Below are 8692 nucleotides of genomic sequence, written 5' to 3'. Positions count from 1 at the left end.
GTTTGAACCACATAATTTTTCATATCTGTACGGTTTTTGTCAAATATCTCGGAAACGGAAGCTCGTACAGCAAATTTACCTTTGGGGAATGCTAACTGTAGAATTTGATGAGGAATCGAATGAGCCCATCTGCGAGGCTCTACGACTTTCGATTCAAAATGTAGCCGATTGAACCACATAATTTTTCATATCTGTACGGTTTTTGTCCGATTTCAAGGACATTTGACACATCATTTTTCAAATCTGTACGGTTTTTGTCAAATATCTCGGAAACGGAAGCTCGTACAGCAAATTTACCTTTGGGGAATGCTAACTGTAGAATTTGATGAGGAATCGAATGAGCCCATCTGTGAGGCTCTACGACTTTCGATTCAAAATGTAGCCGATTGAACCACATAATTTTTCATATCTGTACGGTTTTTGTCCGATTTCAAGGACATTTGACACATCATTTTTCAAATCTGTACGGTTTTTGTCAAATATCTCGGAAACGGAAGCTCGTACAGCAAATTTACCTTCGGGGAATGCTAACTGTAGAATTTGATGAGGAATCGAATGAGCCCATCTGCGAGGCTATACGACTTTCGATTCAAAATGTAGCCGATTGAACCACATAATTTTTCATATCTGTACGGTTTTTGTCCGATTTCAAGGACATTTGACACATCATTTTTCAAATCTGTACGGTTTTTGTCAAATATCTCGGAAACGGAAGCTCGTACAGCAAATTTACCTTTGGGGAATGCTAACTGTAGAATTTGATGAGGAGTAGAATGAGCCCATCTGCGAGGCTCTACGACTTTCGATTCAAAACTTATAGCCGTTTGAACCACATAATTTTTCATATCTGTACGGTTTTTGTCAAATATCTCGGAAACGGAAGCTCGTACAGCAAATTTACCTTTGGGGAATGCTAACTGTAGAATTTGATGAGGAATCGAATGAGCCCATCTGCGAGGCTCTACGACTTTCGATTCAAAATGTAGCCGATTGAACCACATAATTGTTCATATCTTTACGGTTTTTGTCCGATTTCAAGGACATTTGACACATAATTTTTCATATCTGTTCGGTTTTTGTCAAATATCTCGGAAACGGAAGCTCGTACAGCAAATTTACCTTTGGGGAATGCTAACTGTAGAATTTGATGAGGAATCGAATGAGCCCATCTGCGAGGCTCTACGACTTTCGATTCAAAATGTAGCCGATTGAACCACATAATTTTTCATATCTGTACGGTTTTTGTCCGATTTCAAGGACATTTGACACATCATTTTTCAAATCTGTACGGTTTTTGTCAAATATCTCGGAAACGGAAGCTCGTACAGCAAATTTACCTTTGGGGAATGCTAACTGTAGAATTTGATGAGGAGTAGAATGAGCCCATCTGCGAGGCTCTACGACTTTCGATTCAAAACTTATAGCCGTTTGAACCACATCATTTTTCATATCTGTACGGTTTTTGTCAAATATCTCGGAAACGGAAGCTCGTACAGCAAATTTACCTTCGGGGAATGCTAACTGTAGAATTTGATGAGGAATCGAATGAGCCCATCTGCGAGGCTCTACGACTTTCGATTCAAAATGTAGCCGATTGAACCACATAATTTTTCATATCTGTACGGTTTTTGTCCGATTTCAAGGACATTTGACACATAATTTTTCATATCTGTACGGTTTTTGTCAAATATCTCGGAAACGGAAGCTCGTACAGCAAATTTACCTTTGGGGAATGCTAACTGTAGAATTTGATGAGGAATCGAATGAGCCCATCTGCGAGGCTCTACGACTTTCGATTCAAAATGTAGCCGATTGAACCACATAATTTTTCATATCTGTACGGTTTTTGTCCGATTTCAAGGACATTTGATACATCATTTTTCAAATCTGTACGGTTTTTGTCAAATATCTCGGAAACGGAAGCTCGTACAGCAAATTTACCTTTGGGGAATGCTAACTGTAGAATTTGATGAGGAGTAGAATGAGCCCATCTGCGAGGCTCTACGACTTTCGATTCAAAACTTATAGCCGTTTGAACCACATAATTTTTCATATCTGTACGGTTTTTGTCAAATATCTCGGAAACGGAAGCTCGTACAGCAAATTTACCTTTGGGGAATGCTAACTGTAGAATTTGATGAGGAATCGAATGAGCCCATCTGCGAGGCTCTACGACTTTCGATTCAAAATGTAGCCGATTGAACCACATAATTTTTCATATCTGTACGGTTTTTGTCCGATTTCAAGGACATTTGACACATCATTTTTCAAATCTGTACGGTTTTTGTCAAATATCTCGGAAACGGAAGCTCGTACAGCAAATTTACCTTTGGGGAATGCTAACTGTAGAATTTGATGAGGAATCGAATGAGCCCATCTGTGAGGCTCTACGACTTTCGATTCAAAATGTAGCCGATTGAACCACATAATTTTTCATATCTGTACGGTTTTTGTCCGATTTCAAGGACATTTGACACATCATTTTTCAAATCTGTACGGTTTTTGTCAAATATCTCGGAAACGGAAGCTCGTACAGCAAATTTACCTTCGGGGAATGCTAACTGTAGAATTTGATGAGGAATCGAATGAGCCCATCTGCGAGGCTATACGACTTTCGATTCAAAATGTAGCCGATTGAACCACATAATTTTTCATATCTGTACGGTTTTTGTCCGATTTCAAGGACATTTGACACATCATTTTTCAAATCTGTACGGCTTTTGTCAAATATCTCGGAAACGGAAGCTCGTACAGCAAATTTACCTTTGGGGAATGCTAACTGTAGAATTTGATGAGGAGTAGAATGAGCCCATCTGCGAGGCTCTACGACTTTCGATTCAAAACTTATAGCCGTTTGAACCACATAATTTTTCATATCTGTACGGTTTTTGTCAAATATCTCGGAAACGGAAGCTCGTACAGCAAATTTACCTTTGGGGAATGCTAACTGTAGAATTTGATGAGGAATCGAATGAGCCCATCTGCGAGGCTCTACGACTTTCGATTCAAAATGTAGCCGATTGAACCACATAATTTTTCATATCTGTACGGTTTTTGTCCGATTTCAAGGACATTTGACACATAATTTTTCATATCTGTACGGTTTTTGTCAAATATCTCGGAAACGGAAGCTCGTACAGCAAATTTACCTTTAGGGAATGCTAACTGTAGAATTTGATGAGGAGTAGAATGAGCCCATCTGCGAGGCTCTACGACTTTCAATTCAAAAGTTATAGCCGTTTGAACCACATCATTTTTCATATCTGTACGGTTTTTGTCAAATATCTCGGAAACGGAAACTTGTACAGCAAATTTACCTGCATAGGGGAATGCTAACTGTAGAATTTGATGAGGAGTAGAATGAGCCCATCTGCGAGGCTCTACGACTTTCAATTCAAAAGTTATAGCCGTTTGAACCACATCATTTTTCATATCTGTACGGTTTTTGTCAAATATCTCGGAAACGGAAGCTCGTACAGCAAATTTACCTGCATAGGGGAATGCTAACTGTAGAATTTGATGAGGAGTAGAATGAGCCCATCTGCGAGGCTCTACGACTTTCGATTCAAAATGTAGCCGTTTGAACCACATAATTTTTCATATCTGTACGGTTTTTGTCAAATATCTCGGAAACGGAAGCTCGTACAGCAAATTTACCTTTGGGGAATGCTAACTGTAGAATTTGATGAGGAATCGAATGAGCCCATCTGCGAGGCTCTACGACTTTCGATTCAAAATGTAGCCGATTGAACCACATAATTGTTCATATCTTTACGGTTTTTGTCCGATTTCAAGGACATTTGACACATAATTTTTCATATCTGTACGGTTTTTGTCAAATATCTCGGAAACGGAAGCTCGTACAGCAAATTTACCTTTGGGGAATGCTAACTGTAGAATTTGATGAGGAATCGAATGAGCCCATCTGCGAGGCTCTACGACTTTCGATTCAAAATGTAGCCGATTGAACCACATAATTTTTCATATCTGTACGGTTTTTGTCCGATTTCAAGGACATTTGACACATCATTTTTCAAATCTGTACGGTTTTTGTCAAATATCTCGGAAACGGAAGCTCGTACAGCAAATTTACCTTTGGGGAATGCTAACTGTAGAATTTGATGAGGAGTAGAATGAGCCCATCTGCGAGGCTCTACGACTTTCGATTCAAAACTTATAGCCGTTTGAACCACATCATTTTTCATATCTGTACGGTTTTTGTCAAATATCTCGGAAACGGAAGCTCGTACAGCAAATTTACCTTCGGGGAATGCTAACTGTAGAATTTGATGAGGAATCGAATGAGCCCATCTGCGAGGCTCTACGACTTTCGATTCAAAATGTAGCCGATTGAACCACATAATTTTTCATATCTGTACGGTTTTTGTCCGATTTCAAGGACATTTGACACATAATTTTTCATATCTGTACGGTTTTTGTCAAATATCTCGGAAACGGAAGCTCGTACAGCAAATTTACCTTTGGGGAATGCTAACTGTAGAATTTGATGAGGAATCGAATGAGCCCATCTGCGAGGCTCTACGACTTTCGATTCAAAATGTAGCCGATTGAACCACATAATTTTTCATATCTGTACGGTTTTTGTCCGATTTCAAGGACATTTGATACATCATTTTTCAAATCTGTACGGTTTTTGTCAAATATCTCGGAAACGGAAGCTCGTACAGCAAATTTACCTTTGGGGAATGCTAACTGTAGAATTTGATGAGGAGTAGAATGAGCCCATCTGCGAGGCTCTACGACTTTCGATTCAAAACTTATAGCCGTTTGAACCACATAATTTTTCATATCTGTACGGTTTTTGTCAAATATCTCGGAAACGGAAGCTCGTACAGCAAATTTACCTTTGGGGAATGCTAACTGTAGAATTTGATGAGGAATCGAATGAGCCCATCTGCGAGGCTCTACGACTTTCGATTCAAAATGTAGCCGATTGAACCACATAATTTTTCATATCTGTACGGTTTTTGTCCGATTTCAAGGACATTTGACACATCATTTTTCAAATCTGTACGGTTTTTGTCAAATATCTCGGAAACGGAAGCTCGTACAGCAAATTTACCTTTGGGGAATGCTAACTGTAGAATTTGATGAGGAGTAGAATGAGCCCATCTGCGAGGCTCTACGACTTTCGATTCAAAACTTATAGCCGTTTGAACCACATAATTTTTCATATCTGTACGGTTTTTGTCAAATATCTCGGAAACGGAAGCTCGTACAGCAAATTTACCTTTGGGGAATGCTAACTGTAGAATTTGATGAGGAATCGAATGAGCCCATCTGCGAGGCTCTACGACTTTCGATTCAAAATGTAGCCGATTGAACCACATAATTTTTCATATCTGTACGGTTTTTGTCCGATTTCAAGGACATTTGACACATAATTTTTCATATCTGTACGGTTTTTGTCAAATATCTCGGAAACGGAAGCTCGTACAGCAAATTTACCTTTAGGGAATGCTAACTGTAGAATTTGATGAGGAGTAGAATGAGCCCATCTGCGAGGCTCTACGACTTTCAATTCAAAAGTTATAGCCGTTTGAACCACATCATTTTTCATATCTGTACGGTTTTTGTCAAATATCTCGGAAACGGAAACTTGTACAGCAAATTTACCTGCATAGGGGAATGCTAACTGTAGAATTTGATGAGGAGTAGAATGAGCCCATCTGCGAGGCTCTACGACTTTCAATTCAAAAGTTATAGCCGTTTGAACCACATCATTTTTCATATCTGTACGGTTTTTGTCAAATATCTCGGAAACGGAAGCTCGTACAGCAAATTTACCTGCATAGGGGAATGCTAACTGTAGAATTTGATGAGGAGTAGAATGAGCCCATCTGCGAGGCTCTACGACTTTCGATTCAAAATGTAGCCGTTTGAACCACATAATTTTTCATATCTGTACGGTTTTTGTCAAATATCTCGGAAACGGAAGCTCGTACAGCAAATTTACCTTTGGGGAATGCTAACTGTAGAATTTGATGAGGAATCGAATGAGCCCATCTGCGAGGCTCTACGACTTTCGATTCAAAATGTAGCCGATTGAACCACATAATTGTTCATATCTTTACGGTTTTTGTCCGATTTCAAGGACATTTGACACATAATTTTTCATATCTGTACGGTTTTTGTCAAATATCTCGGAAACGGAAGCTCGTACAGCAAATTTACCTTTGGGGAATGCTAACTGTAGAATTTGATGAGGAATCGAATGAGCCCATCTGCGAGGCTCTACGACTTTCGATTCAAAATGTAGCCGATTGAACCACATAATTTTTCATATCTGTACGGTTTTTGTCCGATTTCAAGGACATTTGACACATCATTTTTCAAATCTGTACGGTTTTTGTCAAATATCTCGGAAACGGAAGCTCGTACAGCAAATTTACCTTTGGGGAATGCTAACTGTAGAATTTGATGAGGAGTAGAATGAGCCCATCTGCGAGGCTCTACGACTTTCGATTCAAAACTTATAGCCGTTTGAACCACATCATTTTTCATATCTGTACGGTTTTTGTCAAATATCTCGGAAACGGAAGCTCGTACAGCAAATTTACCTTCGGGGAATGCTAACTGTAGAATTTGATGAGGAATCGAATGAGCCCATCTGCGAGGCTCTACGACTTTCGATTCAAAATGTAGCCGATTGAACCACATAATTTTTCATATCTGTACGGTTTTTGTCCGATTTCAAGGACATTTGACACATAATTTTTCATATCTGTACGGTTTTTGTCAAATATCTCGGAAACGGAAGCTCGTACAGCAAATTTACCTTTGGGGAATGCTAACTGTAGAATTTGATGAGGAATCGAATGAGCCCATCTGCGAGGCTCTACGACTTTCGATTCAAAATGTAGCCGATTGAACCACATAATTTTTCATATCTGTACGGTTTTTGTCCGATTTCAAGGACATTTGATACATCATTTTTCAAATCTGTACGGTTTTTGTCAAATATCTCGGAAACGGAAGCTCGTACAGCAAATTTACCTTTGGGGAATGCTAACTGTAGAATTTGATGAGGAGTAGAATGAGCCCATCTGCGAGGCTCTACGACTTTCGATTCAAAACTTATAGCCGTTTGAACCACATAATTTTTCATATCTGTACGGTTTTTGTCAAATATCTCGGAAACGGAAGCTCGTACAGCAAATTTACCTTTGGGGAATGCTAACTGTAGAATTTGATGAGGAATCGAATGAGCCCATCTGCGAGGCTCTACGACTTTCGATTCAAAATGTAGCCGATTGAACCACATAATTTTTCATATCTGTACGGTTTTTGTCCGATTTCAAGGACATTTGACACATCATTTTTCAAATCTGTACGGTTTTTGTCAAATATCTCGGAAACGGAAGCTCGTACAGCAAATTTACCTTTGGGGAATGCTAACTGTAGAATTTGATGAGGAATCGAATGAGCCCATCTGTGAGGCTCTACGACTTTCGATTCAAAATGTAGCCGATTGAACCACATAATTTTTCATATCTGTACGGTTTTTGTCCGATTTCAAGGACATTTGACACATCATTTTTCAAATCTGTACGGTTTTTGTCAAATATCTCGGAAACGGAAGCTCGTACAGCAAATTTACCTTCGGGGAATGCTAACTGTAGAATTTGATGAGGAATCGAATGAGCCCATCTGCGAGGCTATACGACTTTCGATTCAAAATGTAGCCGATTGAACCACATAATTTTTCATATCTGTACGGTTTTTGTCCGATTTCAAGGACATTTGACACATCATTTTTCAAATCTGTACGGTTTTTGTCAAATATCTCGGAAACGGAAGCTCGTACAGCAAATTTACCTTTGGGGAATGCTAACTGTAGAATTTGATGAGGAGTAGAATGAGCCCATCTGCGAGGCTCTACGACTTTCGATTCAAAACTTATAGCCGTTTGAACCACATAATTTTTCATATCTGTACGGTTTTTGTCAAATATCTCGGAAACGGAAGCTCGTACAGCAAATTTACCTTTGGGGAATGCTAACTGTAGAATTTGATGAGGAATCGAATGAGCCCATCTGCGAGGCTCTACGACTTTCGATTCAAAATGTAGCCGATTGAACCACATAATTTTTCATATCTGTACGGTTTTTGTCCGATTTCAAGGACATTTGACACATAATTTTTCATATCTGTACGGTTTTTGTCAAATATCTCGGAAACGGAAGCTCGTACAGCAAATTTACCTTTAGGGAATGCTAACTGTAGAATTTGATGAGGAGTAGAATGAGCCCATCTGCGAGGCTCTACGACTTTCAATTCAAAAGTTATAGCCGTTTGAACCACATCATTTTTCATATCTGTACGGTTTTTGTCAAATATCTCGGAAACGGAAACTTGTACAGCAAATTTACCTGCATAGGGGAATGCTAACTGTAGAATTTGATGAGGAGTAGAATGAGCCCATCTGCGAGGCTCTACGACTTTCAATTCAAAAGTTATAGCCGTTTGAACCACATCATTTTTCATATCTGTACGGTTTTTGTCAAATATCTCGGAAACGGAAGCTCGTACAGCAAATTTACCTGCATAGGGGAATGCTAACTGTAGAATTTGATGAGGAGTAGAATGAGCCCATCTGCGAGGCTCTACGACTTTCGATTCAAAATGTAGCCGTTTGAACCACATAATTTTTCATATCTGTACGGTTTTT

This window comes from Borostomias antarcticus, assembly GCF_949987555.1.
Source record: "Borostomias antarcticus genome assembly, contig: scaffold_64, whole genome shotgun sequence".
Lineage (NCBI taxonomy): Eukaryota > Metazoa > Chordata > Actinopteri > Stomiiformes > Stomiidae > Borostomias > Borostomias antarcticus.
Note: the sequence above shows the minus strand (reverse complement) of the source record.